The sequence below is a fragment of the Ambystoma mexicanum genome, chromosome 2q, assembly GCF_040938575.1.
Source record: "Ambystoma mexicanum isolate Mex_15411 chromosome 2q, UKY_AmexF1_1, whole genome shotgun sequence".
NCBI lineage: Eukaryota > Metazoa > Chordata > Amphibia > Caudata > Ambystomatidae > Ambystoma > Ambystoma mexicanum.
In genome coordinates, this window is record NC_090924.1 from 509,165,885 (window position 1) to 509,185,990 (window position 20,106).

The window sequence follows — 20,106 nt, forward strand, 5'->3', positions numbered from 1 at the left end:
TGTATGTGATGTCAAACAACTGTGTACCTGGGAAATATGTATTTGGATCAGGAATAGATTTGTGTGCACATTGACCAAGGTAGTGTCATTTCTGCAGGTCATAAAAATGACATCACTCTGACACACTATCCCTTCCCAAATCAGGGACCAAATAATCTATTGACCTATCAAATCAAGAGAGGGGCAGGCTTAGGGATGCTAGCCTCTCCACCCACTTTTTAAAACACATAAAAAGAGACATGCAATTCCATTTTCTGCGGGACGCTCTGCCGGGAGACTCCAGACTTCACATCCATCAATCTCCAAAGACCAGAACTTTACTTCAGAAATTAAAGCAAGGGCCTAAACCCACAAACTGAGAACTCTTCTCAGCAGGCCTCAGCATCCTTAAAATCATTTGCAAACTATTCCCCAGCCGGGCGAGCTGTTTGAATTCTTTGCCAAGAACAATTGACAGAGACCAGACCAGAGATCCAGAGAGACCCAGACCGCTGTGAGCAGAACCGGTGCCTGATTGACGCGCCGAGCAGAGAGAACCGAAGTCCAGTCCAGTCCAGTTGACCAGATCCGTGACGAGGCCCATTCATTTCAAAATTAGGAGTGAGTATCCACCAGAACTGTGCAGAACCCAATCTCTTAGTTAAAATAATCTAATTCAAGCTATTTTAACCTAATTAGAACAGCCTCCTAGAAATTGTGTCATCTGTCATTTTTAAAGCTGCACAACTGTCACCTGTCAATTCTGCAGCTGCAAGCTGTCACCTGTCATTTTGAGTTTTACTTTAAATCCGAAAATCTACATTTATTATATCATCCGTATCTCTGGAACCTTTTGTGCTAGGAACGAGATTTAACTTTCATCTGAAAGCTTAGAATCTAGGCTTTCCAACGAATCTAGAACCGACTTCCCACTCCCTATACTTTTTCGGTAATCGCGAGACACGCACTCGTAAAATTTACCGCGATTTAAGATTTGGCCCGATTTCTTCATCTGTAGAAATCAGCAGCTTTTTGCTTCTCTTTGCTAAAATTCGTTTGCAATCTGCTAATCATTCATTGTATTGTTAAAGAGAGCCTGAACTAATATAAAGTAGCCATCACCTACCCTGAACCTCTAGAGGGAATTAAAAGCAATTTTAGCACATTTTCACTTCCTTGCAACCCACATTAAAGTAATTTGCCTGTGTTTAAAACTCATCCCTGTTTTCCCTAAACTTGCTGGGAGAACTGGAACTGTGTATTGCATTATAAAGTGTGATTTGTGGGGATTCTTGAAGACTGTGTGCTCTCCTTCCATTTCTTGTATTGCATAGGGGGGGAGTGAATTGTCAAAAGAAAAAGTGATCATGCTACCTTTTGCCAAAATCATAACAAGTTATTTCTGTACTGCATTTTATTCCACCTTGCGTTTTCTTGAACCATATAAAGCATTCTTTCCCACCTTATTCTTCTGTTCCTATTCATAAGTTACCTCTTGCTGACTACTACTCATATTCACAAGTGTAATATCCATTATCAATTTATTTATAGAAGTGTGATATATATATATACTGTTAAAATTTTCAAATAAACCTTTTAATTTGCAAAACAAACCTACTTCTTGGCTCAGTGGGGTCAGGGAGATTCTAAGAGAGGGGGTGTTATACAAGGGTTGTCATCCAGAGTACTGAACTGGATATAAACCATACATCAATAAGGGTTTTCCTCAGCATCACAGACTAGGCATTGACTTAGCTGTAGTGTTGATTGAATATCGCTTACAAAAGATCACCCTCTACCACCCACAGACCTTGTCCCTAACAGTCCCACACCAGAAAGAAAAGGGCAGAAGGCCAGCAGGGGAGAAGCCGGGGCGAGTGTTGCAGCCCTGAGGGAAGAGAAACCCTGGAGAGACTGTGGAGCAGAGGCTCAGGCAGGCCGTGAGAGGGTCACAGTGCTAGGAGCCTCCGTAGTCCGGTTCTCGCAGCAGGAGCTGTGAGGCACAGAAGGAATTTGATTCCTGCAAGTTCCCGGCAGTGTCCACGGGAAGTCAACACAGCTGCCGGCAACCCACAGAAAGAAGACCAGAGTGCGAGTGGGGCTCGCGATACTGTGGAAAAGTGCATGCCTAGCCGGAGAAGAAGAAACCTGCCACCCAGAGGTGCCGCCAGGGACCAGTCAGTGAATACAAGGCAACACTCAAAATGGTGTACTCCAAGGTGCTGTTAAAGGGCAAAAGTTATTGCTGAACGACCGAACGAACGAATGAACGAACGAACGAACGAACGAACGAACGAACGAACGAATGAATGGAGATATGCAAGATGCTGTGAGCCCAAAGTGTTGGGTTGTGATTAACAATACGAATAAGATGAACTGTGAACAGAAGTAAAAAGCGTTAAACACTATTGAATACTGAACTGAAAGGAAAGCTTTTGACACGCATATGACATTTTTGAGAAGCCTTTGAACAGATGATATGTTTGTATGAAGTACACATAAAATATATTGAAATCAAAGAACAAATCAAATAAAAATCTGTGAAAAGCCAGTATTGAATATTGCTGAAGAGCGTGTAAGTAATGTTGTGATGAAAAAAGAGCACCAGGAAGTGTACTATATGAAAGAACATCTGTACTATATGAAAGGCTTCCTGTCCCAAGCCTGTCCCAGCCTGACTTCCACTATCCACCTGAAGGAGCAGGAGCTCCCCTTCTCCCACTGCTGGAGCAGCCCCTGCCAATGGAGAAGCAGTGCAGGCACATTGTGATACAAGGTAACCCTTAAGGCTTAATGTGCTGCACAACCGCACGAAAATTACCAACTGCCACTGATGCCGAATATCTGCCGAATTCTGCTGTCACAATTGCCCTAATTGCATATAAGAGCGAAATATATTTGGCCATCAGCTCTTGCTTGCCTTTACAACCGTTTGGAGTGAACCTCCATTGATGACCATGCGGTTCCACCATTCCAAGATGGCCGCCCACTGAAGTTTCTGTTAAACAGCACCTTAGCTTCTTGTGCTGAGCTCCATGTGGCCACTGATTGGCTGCTGCCCCGCTTGTAAGGGCCAATAGAAACCGGGATGCGGGAGCCGGCATTTCCACGAAGGTAGGACCACAAAGGCTTCCTGTCCCAAGCCTGTCCTCAGCCTTCCTCGCCGTTCGCCCATACTCTCTGCCCGTTTTTCTGCCGCCCACCCCTCCGCCTACAGCAAGTTCCATGTGACGGATAAAGGACTGCAAGACAAGGAACCGCTGCCTCGAACCGTAAGACAATTTACATAGTAAACCCATTCAAACTGTCTGCACTCCGCTTCATTCCTACCGACATACGCACTTAGTCGGGACGCTCCGATTGATATTCGGTCACATCCTAGTCCGTATGTACCCCCTCGCTTCATAGCTCTCACTGCATGCCAGTGCTCTGCCTAATTATGCAAGCGGCATTACCGAGGTTTATTTGCTAACTGTACAGATATGGCCTGTCATTATATTGTGTAGTCACTCCGTCCTGCGGTGCAACCGCCCTGCCTCCACTCAGACTAGCCATGTTGGCTCATTGTGCTCGTTGCTAGCTAACTGCTAGCTAGTACTCCTCCATCCCTCCTCAGACACTGCACTGCCACAGTAGCCCAAACCTGCCTCAGTGCACATACGTGTGACCACTCTTTCAACATGTACTGATGGTCCTGCCTATGCCTATACAGCCTGACTGCTATGACCATGCCCCTAGCCTGAATCACGTGCATTGTCATCCTCCTCCCTACTCCTCTACTCCCACTGCCAAATGTGTCTTGTGGGTGATGTCCCTGCATGTCTTGTTATACCTGGCCTTCCCGCCCTACTGCGCCATTTAGCGCCTACTGCTCAGCAGCACTATTACACTATGTACTTTATCTAAGATATACTACGACACTCAATGGATGCATCGCACCGAAATGTCTCTTTATTTAGCATCAACTAGCCTAGAGGTTCCCTGCGCCCTGAATTGCATTTAGCCCATTTGTAATTGCATTGTCTAGCCTAGAGGTGCCCTTCGCCCTGAATTGCATTTAGCCCATTTGTAATTGCATTGTCTAGCCTAGAGGTTACCTGCGCCCTGAATTGCATTTAGCCCATTTGTAATTGCATTGACTAGCCTAGAGGTGCCCTGCGCCCTGAATTGCATTTAGCCCATTTGTAATTGCATTGACTAGCCTAGAGGTGCCCTGCACCCTGAATTGCATTTAGCCCATTTGTAAATTGCATTGACTAGCCTAGAGGTACCCTGCGCCCTGAATTGCATTAAGCCAATTTGTAAATTGCATTGACTAACCTAGAGGTGCCCTACGCCCTGAATTGCATTCCACACTGCCCTCTGCACACTGCAATTTGAGTTGACTGCAATTTGAGTTGATGCCCATGTTATTGCCATTGAAACGCCTAACTAGTGTCCACACACACGTTAGCTGAACGTACAAACTATTCTTGCTAATAATTTATGAACCTCACTGCCTCTATCTCCAGAGCCAAGTTACCCATGATGGCCTCACTTAGAGGTGCCACTCTAACTATGGCTACTCTCCTCCCTCTGTTCCAGAATATCTCACTTCAGAACTGTGCCTACACAACCACACCACTTTACCCAGACTTAGTATCTCCAGCGGACTGGATAAACAGATTTGCCAGCCCACCTACACCCTTAATACCCTGTCCCACAGCTCTTAGAAATACAAGATTAGCTTCTCGTCTTGTTGTACCCTCTACCAGCTTCTTGAACGCAGCCCCACCGACCATGATTAGAAACGCTAGACTCAGCCATCGCACTAATCCTGATGTAAAACTCACCAGAATGCTCACTAATCAGGCTAGGAATCTCACGCAGTCCACCTCACTTACTGACCCTCCACCGAGTCACAAGCCTGCAACACCTCACCCACCACCACTCACGAAAGTCAACCTTCCACTGACCTCCATCAAGGGAGCTCTCATCAAGGCACGCTCATTGGTAGCCCACGCTACTGATGTCGCCAACATTATCTCCACCAACCACCTAGACTTTATCGCTATCACGGAGACATGGCTCCACCTAGCAGCCGGTCCCACAATAGCACTAGCTACCCCGGATAACTACACCATCATCCGAGCTGACAGAAAAAATGGAATAGGAGGACGAATAGCAATTATTGCAAAATCCACCCTAAACATCAGAGAAGTGAATAGCACAACCCTACCTTCAGCCGAACTCCTATCCGACAAACTCCCATTATCTGACACCCAAACTATCCTTCTCCACATTATATACAGACCTCCAGGACCCCCTCCACCTTTGAAGAAGATATCTCTCTCTTACTCACTACCAACCTGAAACCTAAATCTCAAATCATTATTATGGGCGACTTCAACTTGGGACGTAATGACCCCAATGACAATCAGGCCATCTCCATTAATGACACCATTACTCATCCAGGCCTCACCCAACACATTAATAAACCTACACATACAAAAGGAAGATCCTTGGACTGGCTTGCAGACACCAACTGCAACCTCTCACTGACCGACATCTCTCCTTGTGCTTGGACTGACCACCACCTTATTACCTTCTCTCTACCCATATCCATACCATCTACCACACTACCCACTAGGTTACCTCAAATAATCTCCAGAAATAACTGCAACATCACTATAGAGAACCTTAGACCTCTTCTCGTGCCTATCAGTAAAACTAATCTACCTACGCAAAATGACAACCCATCAGCCATTGTAGACCTATACAACAATACCCTAGAACTAGCTCTCAACCAGATAGCTCCTCTTAAACAACAAAAAGCCAAACCCATTGCCCACTCCAACAAATGGTTCTCAGCAGAATTTAAGGCTCTCTGCAATATCAAAAGAACTGCAGAAACTAGCTGGAGAAAAGCCCCTTCTCTTTCCACTAAATATAAGTTCGCCTCAGCAGCCTCCACCTACAAATCCGCCATCTTAAATGCTAAAAAAGAGATCTATAACATGAGAATACAAAACCCCAAATTTGGCACTAAAGAACTATTCTCTATACTAAGGGAACTTGAATCACCATTGCCTCCTTCAGAGGACTGCATTAAAGACAAGGCCTGGTGCAATAATATCCAGCTGGCCCTCGCTAATAAAATTGCCCTCCTACAAACTAAGATAGAAGCAAAAAAAGCCAACCTTGCCTCCAAACAGAATCCCATCAGCATAATGAACCACACCACCCCCAATTGCCCTTCCTTCCACTTCTCACCAGTCACAGAAGAGAAAGTAATCAAGATAATCGCCAGTCTCAAACCATCCAACTGCAAAGGTGATATTTGTCCCGCCTCCGTCATCAAAGACGGGGCTAATGAGTTAGCCCCTCTCATCACGTCCTTGATCAACGCTTCCTTCAAAAACTTAGTGGTCCCCAATAACCTTACAGAAGCGTGGGTCCTACCCCTGCTCAAAAACCCCAACCTAGACCCCAACGTCCCCACAAATTACAGGCCCATCACCACAGTCCCATTTCTCCTCAAAATCTTAGACAGGGTAGCCTACCTCCAAATACAACAACATTTGGAAGACAACAACCTCCTAGGCCTGCGACAATCCGGCTTTAGACCAAGGCACGGGACTGAAACTGCCCTCTTGGATCTAAAAATCCAAATGGATGATGCCAAAGATAAGGGAAAACTGGCCATTTTGCTCTTGTTGGATCTATCTGCTGCCTTCGATCTGGTTGACCACCAGATCCTCACTCAACACCTCTCCCCGGCTGCTGCATTCTCTCCGAATGCCACTAAGTGGATCCAGTCATTTTTGTCTGACAGGTCGACTAGGGTCTTCGCCCCCACCGCGGCTGCGGACCCTATCCCAATCACATGTGGAGTGCCCCAAGTCTCCTGCATTTCCCCCACACTTTACAATATCTTCACGAAGCTCCTCTTTGACTGTCTTGACGATCTGGGTGTCAGCTACACTAATTATGCAGACTACACCCAGGTCCTCATCACTCTCACTGGCAGCTATGAAGAAAATGCTGCAAAGCTTAATGAAATCTACTTAGAAATCCAAGCCTGGATGGCCACACACAGTCTTTGCCTCAACGACGATAAGACAGAACTGCTTATCGTAGGCTCCCAGGCTCGCCTCAACAAACTAGACCAAAGGTATCAATCCTTTACCATTGACATCATAAAAGTCTCCAAAGAGGTCAAAACACTAGGTGTGTACCTCAACTCCACCTTGTCACTAAATAAACAAATAAACTCCACCATCTCAGCCACCACCTACACCAATAAATTGATCAATGCCTGTAGGCCTTTTCTCTCCACCTCTAGTTGCCTCACCTTATCTAGAGCGTTGATATTGTCTAAATTAGACTATTGCAACACACTCTACCTAGGCACTACCACAAAAAACGTGAACAGGCTCCAGATCCTGCAAAATAATGCACTAAGATGTGCCCTTAACCTCCCGCGCAAGGCTCACATACCCACGGCCAGCAAAGAAGTCCACTGGCTCCTGATCCATGACAGAATCAAGCTAAGAACCCTGGTCATCACCCATAAGTGCCTGTCACGCACCGCCCCTCGCTACCTCTCAGACAAATTCGCTAGACATTGCTCCACTAGACCCACCAGAACCCCTTACCTGCGCCAACTAAAGATCCCCAACTATAACCTAAAAACAGCAGGAGGTTCAAGCTTCCCAGTGCTCGCAGCACAATGCTGGAATACCCTCCCTCTTGCAATTAGATCGGAAGACGCATTCTGGCCATTCAGAGCCATGGTGAAATCATGGTTACTAGCCTAAACATCCAATCTCTCAATGACACGTTCGGCCAGCCGCCGTTCACCACCATGTAGTAATGTTCACCCTGGCTTTATCTGATTCAGGATCACCCTGTAACCCGGTCCTCACTCTCCACTGTAACTATCTTGTACACTGTTCTCTGTATACTTTATTCTTGTATGTAACTACTCAGAGCCTGGACTAATGTATGCTCTGACTGGTCTATTAAGGTGTTTGTGTAACGATATGTAACTCTGCTGTGCACATGATTATGCGCCCAGCTACCTGAGGGTTCGGACGCGCTTTATAAATAAACAAACTAAACTAAACTAAACTAATTGTGGCAAAGTCAAGAGGCTGGCAAGGAGAAAGCCAAGTGAATGTGTATCAGAACACAAAGGTTACAGAAGAACCAGTGTGGGCAAGAAAGCCTAGGGTTATTGGTTGCATGACCTCTAATGGGTGGACCGTGTGGTCCAACAACTGCACCTAGACCGGAGATACCGTATTTGTGAATGCCAAGGAAACCTACAGAAAGGCAATCCAAATGTGTGGTGAGATTGCTGAGTGAAGCAGAAGAAAGCAATCTGTGTGAACTGCCAAGAAACCAGAAGGAGGGTAAAGTCGACCTGGAACTTGGTTTTGATATTGAGAGACTGAAGCTAAGTATAAGTTGGGAAGCTGAAAAAGCTGACATCTTGGGGATGGGAACCCTAATATCTTATGAACTGTGTTGCTGTCTTGGGGAAAGGAACCCTGAGGTCCCTTTGGAACTGTGTTGTCTGCTTGGGGAAGGGAACCCCGAGACCTTTCTGGAACTATCTTCATCTTGGGGAAGGGGAGCTGTAAAACAAGACAAGAGCTGCAAGAAGGTCAGAACTTTATTTGGAACACTCTCTTGTTGCTGCTGACATGCTTGCAAATTGTTTAGCTTTAGTTTTGAGGGCAAGCATAGGTTTTGGACTCAGACAGACTTTTAAGTTGAACTTACTGACTCAGACTTTCCTTAATTTCTTTATGTAGGGAAATCCCACCTTAGCATTGGGCCAGTTAGGCCTTCAACCAGCCTGACATTTGACCAAAAAAAAAACTTTTGTTTAAACTTCCGATCTGTTGTCTGTGTCTTACTTTATGATGCCTTCACACCTCCTTAGCCTCAAAAGGGGTTACTCTCCCCAGGGGAGAAGGGGCAAATACTCTTGATTCATCACAGTTGCTCGGAGGAAAATCACACTTCCATCAGTGCGCAGCTCCTCCTCATCAGCTTTGTTTGGTTGATGCTATCCTTTTACTCTCACATGTTACAATGGAGTTTTTCACTGCTCTTCTTTTCTGTCTTTTGCATGTGGATGTCTCTCCCGTAAAGGCGTAGTTACCCTACTTGACCCGCAGTATAGAAAGTGGCGGATCATCCATAATGGGCGAGGGAGTGCTGACCCGCCATAACACCCTCTCATTATGGCAGAATTAATGAGCCAGTCCAGTGTAAACACCAAGCAAACCCCTGGCGGCTTTATGAAGCCAACAGAACACTCCTGAGCTGGCTTATACTGTCAAAAGTAATTTTTTGTTTCCCTTTGACAGTTTTTGTTCCTCAGCATGCATGTCCAATCTACTATGCAAGTCTTTGGACATTTAGTTGCCCAGCATTGCCTGGCACATTGCGAATTCAGGATAGGGAATAGCGCGTGTGAATTTACATGGGGACGCTCCGCAGTTCAAAACACATAAGATCAAAACTACAGTATACGACCATTATGACCAAAGGCTGTACTTATACATACAACCAACAGTTGTGACTCCCCACTTGACTGTTTCGCCTTTCCCCCATGCTGCCCTTCCTCCTCCCTTGTGCTGTGACTCCTCCCCCTCTTGTGTTGTCACTCCTTGCTCTGCCCCTCCTCCCCACCCCTTGCACTGTCGCTCCTCACCCATGCACTGTACCTCCTCACACTTGCGCTGTCCCTCCACCCTTGCTCTGTCCCTCCTTCCTCTGTTGCGCTGTCCCTCCTCTCTCCCTTGCACTGACCCTCTTGTGCTGGATACCCTCCATGTTGCATTGTCCTCACTTGTGCTTTCCTTACCCCCCCTTTGTACTTTTTCTCCTCCCCCTTGTTCTGTCCCTTCTCCCCCTGTGCTGTTCCTCACTCCTTGCATCTCCCCTTTGCACCGTCCCTCCCCTTTATGCTGTCCCTCCTTCCTACTTACATAGTCTCTCCTCTCCTTTGCACCATCCCTCTTCCATATCCCCTGTGCTTTCACTCTTTTCCCTTGTGAAGTTTCTTCTTCCCTCTCCCATGAACTCACCCTCATCCCTCACTGTGCTGTATTTACTCCCACGCTTGCACTGTCTCTCTCCATCCATTCAACTGTCCCTCATCCCCACATTGTACTGTCCCTCCTCAAATCTATTCCAAGCCCCCCCATGTGCTTTTCTGCTCCCCTTGAGCTGTTCTTCTCCCCTTTGTGCTTTTCCTCCTACCCCTTTGTACTGTCCCTCCTCTCCCCTTTTGCTTACATTCTCCCTTGTGCTTTCCCTCCTTCCCCTTTCCATTCTCCCTCCTCTCCCCCTTGCACTGTCCTTTGTGCTGTTGCTCCTCCCCACTTGCACTGTTGCTCCTCCCCACTTGTGCTGATGTTCCTCTCCTGATCTGCTGTTGCTCCTCCCACCTTGTGCTGTCACTCCTCCCACCTTCCATTGTCACTTCTTCCCCCTCTAGTGCTATCGCTCTGCCCACCGTTGTGCTGTCACTCTACCCACCTTTGCGATGTTGATCAGCACCCCTGTGCTGCTGCTCTGCCCCCTTTTGCCCTGTCACTCCCCCTCCCGCCATTTGCACTGGCAATCCTTCATTCAAATGTTGTACAATGCTCCTGTGTGCTGTTGCTGGCATATCTTTCCGCTAATGGATTTCTGTATTCTTCCTTGTGTTCCCACGTATTTCTTATTCGTCCCCACACAGTGCTTCTCTCACCACACAGCGTTGCCCTTCTTTCCCATACATGCTGTCATCCTCTCTGGGCTGTCATTTCTCATTCCTTTCCTCAATGCTAAATGTTAAATGCTTTAAACAACTACAAATGTCAAAACAATTGGGTTTGGCAATGCTTGTTTTACTGGGCATCTGTGTTACGGCAAGCATGATGCGTTATTACGTGGCTAGATTAGCATTTAGGTGCAGCCAGTCTGGCTATTTATTACTTGTACATGACATTTCTACTGGACATTATGATAAAGCAAGCATGATGAGTTGTTACATGGCTCGAATGGTATGTTGGTAGAGCCAGTTTCGGCATGTTTTTATGTTGTGGCATGTCAGAAGCCAACAGGAGTATGTTCTTATGCGGGAATACTGCCTTATATTGACAGAACCGGTGTGGACATGTTTACTTACAGTATTATTACAGAGGTTCCACTCATCTAACATGAATATGTTGATGTATGTAAATACTGGCATATATAAATGTATGGGCACAATGGAGGAACAACCCCACGACCCTCCCCTTAATTTTTTAGGGTCCCTCCCAAAGTTTACATTACTGGTGCCACGCATCTATTTGTTTTTTTTCATGAGAATGCTACAAAACCAGTTGCAAACTTTCTGCCTTTTCAACCAATGTTTCACGTAAAGTGCGCTGTAAAAGGCACAATTTACACCCCAATGGCCCTCCCCTTTTTTAGTTCAGGGTCCCTCCCAAAGCTCAGTCCCTCCTGCATGTTTGTAAGAAGTATTTACACCCCTCCAATTAAAGAATGCATTAGCCATCAGTGAGCATAGCACTGCCTTTATGTCACTCTCAAGCAGGAAAATGCTGGCATGCTTTTATTCCACGATGTACCAATGGTACGTTTTGTTAATGCATCAAAACTTAATGTTGTTAATGAATATATTCTTTTCATTTATAAAACTCAACTTATCACACAAAATTTGTTGTGTCACAGAGTTCAATTTACTCAAAATTTGTAACATTCCAAAGAATTGGTTATTATGTGTACCAACATTTTTATGGAACATGTTAAACAGCACATGTCACAGTATGAAATAAAATTGAAAAGGATAGGCTCTACGCGTTTCGAGAGTTAGTTACTCTCTTCTTCAGGAGCGAACATTATTTAAACATATTATATAAATCATTTTTATTTGTTATATTGCACTGCGGGGGGTGGGGGTAATAGGGGACATGAGTGGGGGCCTGGTGGAGTCTGCCCCTGGTGGCTGGGGGGTGGGGGTGGTGGGAGACATGAGTGGGGGCCTGGTGGAGGCTGCCCCTGGTGGCTGGGAGGTGGAGGTGGTGGGAGACATGAGTGGGGGCCTGGAGGAGGGTGCCCCTGCACTGCGGCGGGGTGGGGGTAATAGGGGACATGAGTGGGGGCCTGGTGGAGGCTGCCCCTGGTGGCTGGGGGGTGGGGGTGGTGGGAGACATGAGTGGGGGCCTGGTGGAGGCTGCCCCTGACTGCTGGGGGTTAGGGGGTGGTGGGAGACATGGGTGGGGGCCTGGTGGAGGGTGCCCCTGGTGGCTGGGGGGTGGGGGGTGGTGGGAGACATGAGTGGGGGCCTTGTGGAGGCTGCCTCTGACTGCTGGGGGGTGGGTGTGGTGGGAGACATGAGTGGGGGCCTGGTGGAGGCTGCCCCTGGTGGCTGGGGGGTGGGGGTAATAGGGGACATGAGTGGGGGCCTGGTGGAGGCTGCCCCTGGTTGCTGGGGGGTGGGGGTGGTGGGAGACATGAGTGGGGGCCTGGTGGAGGCTGCCCCTGGTGGCTGGGGGGTGGGGGTGGTGAAGACATGAGTGGGGGCCTGGTGGAGGCTGCCCCTGACTGCTGGGGGGTAGGGGGTTGTGGGAGACATGGGTGGGGGCCAGGTGGAGGCTGACCCTGACTGCTGGGGGGTAGGGGTGGTGGGAGACATGGGTGGGGGCCTGGTGGAGGCTGCCCCTGAATGCTGGGGGGTAGGGGTGGTGGGAGAAATGGGTGGGGGCCTGGTGGAGGCTGCCCCTGACTGCTGGGGTGTAGGGGGTGGTGGGAGACGTGGGTGGGGGCCTGGTGGAGGCTGCCCCTGACTGCTGGGGGGTAGGGGGTGGTGGGAGACATGGGTGGGGGCCTGGTGGAGGCTGCCCCTGCACTGCGGGGGGGATAATAGGGGACATGAATGGGGGCCTGGTGGAGGCTGCCCCTGGTGGCTGGGGTGTGGGGGTGGTGGGAGACATGAGTGGGGGCCTGGTGGAGGCTGCCCCTGGTGGCTGGGCGGTGGGGGTGGTGGGAGACATGAGTGGGGGCCTGGTGGAGGCTGCCCCTGACTGCTGGGGGGTAGGGGGTGGTGGGAGACATGGGTGGGGGCCTGGTGGAGGCTGCCCGTGACTGCTGGGGGTTAGGGGGTGGTGGGAGACATGGGTGGGGGCCTGGTGAAGGCTGCCCCTGACTGCTGGGGGGTAGGGGGTGGTGGGAGACATGGGTGGGGGCCTGGTGGAGGCTGCCCCTGACTGCTGGGGGGTAGGGGGTGGTGGGAGACATGGGTGGGGGCCTGGTGGAGGCTGCCCCTGCACTGCGGGGGGTGGGGGCAATAGGGGACATGTATGGGGGCCTGGTGGAGGCTGCACCTGGTGGCTGGGGGGTGGGGGTGGTGGGAGACATAAGTGGGGGCCTGGTGGAGGCTGCCCCTGGTGGCTGGGGGGTGGGGGTGGTGGGAGAAATGAGTGGGGGCCTGGTGGAGGCTGCCCCTGGTGGCTGGGGGGTGGGGGTGGTGGGAGACATGAGTGGGGGCCTGGTGGAGGCTAACAAATTATTTGGAATGTTACAAATTTTGAGTAAATTGAACTCTGTGCACAACAAATTTTGAGTGATAAGTTGTGCTTTATAAATGAAAAGAATATATTCATTAACAACATTAGCAGGGTAATTCATAGAAAATCGCACAAAAGTGGCGCATGCGACTGGCGCACAGCATGCCCGTGCGAATGTCTGCGCCAGCCGCGTGCGCTAAAATCGATTTCCGCGCACAGTGTATTCATGGATTTTCGCATCTAAAACCAGCCGTGGCGCAGCGTGGCGCAGCGACCCTGCAGCAGCGCCAGTTACGCCCCCAAGAACGCCCTCGCGAAAGGAAAAGCCTTCAAAATCCCCAAATAATCGCAAAGGGCTGCGCTAACCCTGGACCAGTTCACAGGGCTGGCAAACAGCAAACGCCAAGCGGGGAACGTGTATTACAGGGGTTCGTGGGAAGTATCACACGCGATTCCAGCAGGGTACGTGTATTTCAGGGGTGCGCTGGAAGTTCCACATGCGATTTCAGCAGGGTATGTGTATTTCAGGGGTGCGCCGGAAGTTCCACACATGATTGGCCCTGTGCGAGCAGGGTATGTGTATTCCAGGGGTGCGCGGGAAGTTCCACACGCGATTTCAGCAGGGTACGTGTATTTCAGGGGTGCGAGGGAAGTTCCACACGCGATTGGCCCCGTGCGAGCAGGGTACATGTATTTCAGGGGTGCGCGGGAAGTTCCACACGCGATTGGCCCCGTGCGAGCAGGGTACATGTATTTCAGGGGTGCGCGGGAAGTTCCACACGCGATTTCAGCAGGGTACGTGTATTTCAGGGGTTCTGGGGAGTACTACACGTGAATTGGCCGTGTGGGTCCTCCCAGGTGTTCGCTCTACAACCTCCACGGCCCCTGCAGGCAGCCCACACCACGGGGGACTACCCTGCACCCCTGCTCATGTCCCGCACGCAGCCCATCCACCATGGGCATGCCCCCCAGCCAACCCACATGTCACCTTGCACTACTGATCAACAATGCATGTCTCCCACCACCCCCACCCCCCAGCAGTGCAGGGGCAGCCTCCACCAGGCCCCCACCCATGTCTACCACCACCCCCACCCCCCAGCCACCAGGGGCAGCCTCCACCAGGCCCCCACTCATGTCTCCCACCACCCCCACCCCCCAGCAGTGCAGGGGCAGCCTCCAACAGGCCCGCACTCATGTCCCCTATTACTCCCACCCGCCAGCAGTGCAGGGGCAGCCTCCACCAGGCCCCCACTCATGTCTCCCACCACCCCCACCCCCCAGCAGTCAGGGGCAGCCTCCACCAGGCCCCCACTCATGTCTCCCACCACCCCCACCCACCAGCAGTGCAGGGGCAGCCTCCAACAGGCCCCCACTCATGTCTCCCACCACCCCCACGCCCCAGCAGTGCAGGGGCAGCCACCACCAGGCCCCCACCCATGTCTACCACCACCCCCAACCCCCAGCAGTCAGGGGCAGCCTCCACCAGGTCCGCACACATGTCTCCCACCACCCCCACCCCCCAGCCACCAGGGGCAGCCTCCACCAGGCCCCCACCCATGTCTACCACCACCCCCACCCCCCAGCCACCAGGGGCAGATTCCACCAGGCCCCCAGTCATGTCACCCTGCAACCCCACCTACCAGCAGTGCAGGGGCAGCCTCCACCAGGCCTCCACTCATGTCCCCCACCACCCCCACCCCCCAGCCACCAGGGGCAGATACCACCAGGCCCCCACTCATGTCTCCCACCACCCCCACCCCCCAGCAGTGCAGGGGCAGCCTCCACCAGGCCCCCACTCATGTCCCCTATTACCCCCACCCTCCCGCAGTGCAGGGGCACCCTCCATCAGGCCCCCACTCATGTCTCCCACGACCCCCACCCCCCAGCAGTCAGGGGCAGCCTCCACCAGGCCCCCACTCATGTCGCCCACCACCCCCCACTCCCCAGCCACCAGGGGCACCCTCCACCAGGCCCCCACCCATGTCTCCCACCACCCCCACCCCCCCAGCAGTCAGGGGCAGCCTCCACCAGGCCCCCACTCATGTCTCCCAAAACCCCCACCACCCAGCCACCAGGGGCAGCCTCCACCAGGTCCCCACTCATGTCTCCCACCACCTCCACCCCCCAGCCACAAGGGGCAGCCTCCACCAGGCCTCCACTCATGTCCCCTATTACCCCCACCTCCCCCGCAGTGCAGGGGCACCCTCCACCAGGCCCCCACTCATGTCTCCCACCACCCCCACCCCCCAGCCACCAGAGGCAGCCTCCACCAGGCCCCCACTCATGTCTCCCACGACCCCCACCCCCCAGCCACCAGGGGCAGCCTCCACCAGGCCCCCACTCATGTCCCCTATTACCCCCACCCCCCGCAGTGCAGGGGCAGCCTCCACCAGGCCCCCACCCATGTCTCCCATCACCCCCTACCTCCCAGCAGTCAGGGGCAGCCTCCACCAGGCCCCCACTCATGTCTCCCACCACCCCCACCCCCCAGCCACCAGGGGCAGCCTCCACCAGGCCCCCACTCATGTCTCCAACCACCCACACCCGCCAGCAACCAGGGGCAGCCTCCACCAGGCCCCCACTCATGTCTCCCACCACCCCCACCCCCCAGCCACCAGGGGGAGCCTCCACCAGGCCCCCACTCATGTCCCCTATTACCCCCACCCCTCCGCAGTGCAGGGGCAGCCTCCACCAGGCCCCCACCCATGTCTCCCACCACCCCCTACCCCCCAGCAGTCAGGGGCAGCCTCCACCAGGCCCCCACCCATGTCTCCCACCATCCCCTACCCCCCAGCAGTCAGGGGCAGCCTCCACCAGGCCCCCACCCATGTCTCCCACCACCCCTACCCCCCAGCAGTCAGGGGCAGCGTCCACCAGGCCCCCACCCATGTCTCCCACCACCCCTACCCCCCAGCAGTCAGGGGCAGCCTCCACCAGGCCCCCACTCATGTCAAGCCAGCCACCAGGGGCAGCCTCCACCAGGCCCCCACCCATGTCTCCCACCACCCCCAGCCCCCAGCCACCAGGGGCAGCCTCCACCAGGCCCCCACCCATGTCTACCACCACCCCCACCCCTCAGCCACCAGGGGCAGATTCCACCAGGCCCCCACTCATGTCCCCCTGCAACCCCACCCCCCAGCAGTGCAGGGGCAGCCTCCACCAGGCCCCCACTCATGTCCCCCACCACCCCCACCCCCCAGCCACCAGGGGCAGATACCACCAGGCCCCCACTCATGTCTCCCACCACCCCCACCCCCCAGCAGTGCAGGGGCAGCCTCCACCAGGCCCCCACTCATGTCCCCTATTACCCCCACCCCCCGCAGTGCAGGGGCAGCCTCCACCAGGCCCCCACCCATGTCTCCCACCACCCCCTACCCCCCAGCAGTCAGGGGCAGCCTCCACCAGGCCCCCACTCATGTCTCCCACCACCCCCACCCCCCAGCCACCAGGGGCTGCCTCCACCAGGCCCCCACTCATGTCCCCTATTACCCCCCCCCCAGTGCAGGGGCAGCCTCCACCAGGCCCCCACTCATGTCCAACTCATGTTCCCCTGCACCCCCACCCCCCAGCACTGTGGGGCACCTGCCAGCAGGCCCCCACTCATGTCCCCTATTACCCCCAGCCAACATGTCATCACAATCTAGTTCTCCGGTCCCCATGGTCAGCCTGCAAATGCAAAACACCCACCCGAGTATTGCATCCACCCACTCTGAAATGGAAATAACATGATAGAACTGCAATTGCAAGTTTGGAAACGAACACATGTCCCTCACATACACCCAATGGGTGTCAGTGAATCTCCAAACCCGTATCATGATATGCATGAAACCAATGAGATGATACTACACATTGAAGTTTGATCCAAAAATATGTATTAAAGAAAACAAGAATTGAATCAAAAATAAACTAACAGAAATGGGAATGTAAAAAAAGTAAAAAGAAGCATGTCCATGAAAAAATGCAAAACCAAAAATCAGAATCCAAAGGAATGGTGTCCAAAGTCACAGTCCAGAAAATAAAATCCAATGTGAAATTATAATAGAAAGCCATTGCTCCATGGGTAAATAGTAAAAAGAAAAGAAAATCCAACAGTGAACTATGTACAGGTGAACAAGCCAGGGTCCATGATCCCAACAAAAGAAATGAAACCTATCTAACAACACTACCTAATAAAAAATAACTATATACAAAAATGTGGCCCATTGTCCAAAAGGTCCAAAGAAAAAGCAAAAACAAAGGAAACCTAACACTAACTACATAACTATTTACATGGGCAGCGGGCTAGTCCAACGGCTCACTGGATGTTGTCATGGGCCAGGGCATCATCGAACTCCTGTTCAATGGCTTGGAGGCGGGCATGTTCCCTGGCCCCGAGGTCTCGCAGGGATAAAGCAGTGTCCAGCTCCAACTCCCTGCGAAGACCCTCGAGGCACTCAGCCCGCCTCAGCGCCCTCCGCATGGAGTTCTCCGCCCTGACCATTGTGAACCGTTCCTCCTCTGCTCGCTGCCGCTCCGCACCTATCCGCTGGCCCAACCGCTCCCACACGGAAGCCACTCCCATTCCAGGGTTCTCCTGCCCTCCGGCCGATGCCTGCACCCCTGATGTTGATGGCCCCGAGCCATGATGCCTCCCACGTCGAGCCTGAGCTGCCTCCAACGCAACTGCCTGTGCCAGCACGACGGCATCCAGGCTGATGGTATCCACCGACGCCGTCGTGCACGTGCCCTGCCCGATGATGCCGTCACATCCTCCATCTGCTGGGGTCCAGTTGCTGGTGTGTCCACCCCTGCTGCACCTCCCACTCCCGACTGTGGCAGGGATGGGATCCCCACCGAGCTGGCTGCATTGGTCGGGGCAGGTCCACAGGGGGCCGTGGTGGCATCTGGGCCGGAAGACGGCATGGAGAACGACTGGTGCATAGTCTCCACAGAGGAGGAGAGGGTCGCCAGATTGGCCGACACATGTAGGAAACCCCCAACCATGGCCGTTCCCAACTGGGCCACGTCGGCATGGTGCTCTCCGTGATGACGTGCATGCTCCTCCCGGGAAGCACGCACCTCATCACAAATTGCACCTGTGCGCAACGCGACACCAATCAGGACCTTCTCCATACGGCCAGGGGTCCCCTCGTATGCAGGTGGAGGGGAGTCAGATGACATGGACATCCCCCCTACCTGCGGACGGGCCTGGGATGGGGCATCCCTGCTGGTGCATGGTGGTGCAGTCACAGTGTCAGGGACAGTGACATGCACAGGCCCCTCCACGGCAACCTGTGCTGCCTCCGGCCCCTGCCCCTGGACTGCAACACTTGCACCAGCAGGGATGCCCCCACCAGGCCCCATGTGCGCCTCAGTAGCGGCCTCCTCCTCCTCTGTGGAAACTACCAACCTGGATGGCTCCACCCCGTCTTCCGCCATTGCAAGCCCCTGTGGGGGCTCACACACCCCTTCCGCTGCAGCCGTGGGGGCATCCCTGCCGCTTTGCTCCACAGAGCCGTCTCCGCCCTCTTCTTCACGTGGCGCTGTGTAGAGGGAGACATAGAACACAAGCATCAGGGTACTGTATAATGGTCCCCTAGACAGGAAGCAATAGCAGATGAGTGGCACTGTCAAAGATCACTTCCATCATGTCCCTCCACAACACATGGCTCAGTGCAGGTAAAACACATGCGGTAACAGGCATGGCCCATGCTATGGACATTAGCATACATGTCCAAGTTATTCTTTAAACATACACTGTTGTTTTGGAACTCACATGCATCATGTGCCATGCCTATCACATGCACACACTTCACCCTAGTTTCATCCATCTGGCCTCGTACACCACAGACACAGTGGATACAAGGATGACTAGGCTGCATCAGTGAACCGGAACATTGCGACAGACATGTGTCATGCATCCCAGGCATTCACAAGTCACAGACACGCTGGTCAGACACACAGACGTGGACAGCATATATGTACATGGCATCAGCACCCATCCCTCACCCATGTCCAGGAACAGAGACTGGCATGCTTTCATGTGGCCATTCCGCATAGGGCAACCCATGTTGCATTTGATCACATGCACCAACCGTGTGGTTCACACATTACTGGTCTCACATGCATGACGTCCCTGCACACACACATGCATACATGGGCTATGTCACACATACAGGCAAGTATCAGACAACCAGCACACTGCGACATGCCCTGTCTCACACAGCAATGCTTGGCCACTTACTGCTCAACTCCAGACGGGTCTGCCTCTCAAGGATCTGGCCGTGGAGCGCTGGGCCTACGCGTTCCAGGACCCTCATCTGGATGGTACTCATGCGGCCCCGGCCCCCCTCCACGAGGCGCCGGGCCTTCAAGAGGGTCCTGGACCTGCAGTCATCCCAGCGCTTCTTGACATGTTGGTAGTCGCGGACTGCCACCCCCTCCATGTTGATGGCAGTCACGATGTCCGTCCAGATCCGAGTCCGTCCTTCCTTTTTGGCGCGCTTACTTCCGAAGAGGGCATCATACTGCCCCAGGACTTGCTCCACCAGGACAACAACTTCGTTGGCACTGAAGCTGGTGCCCCTCTGCC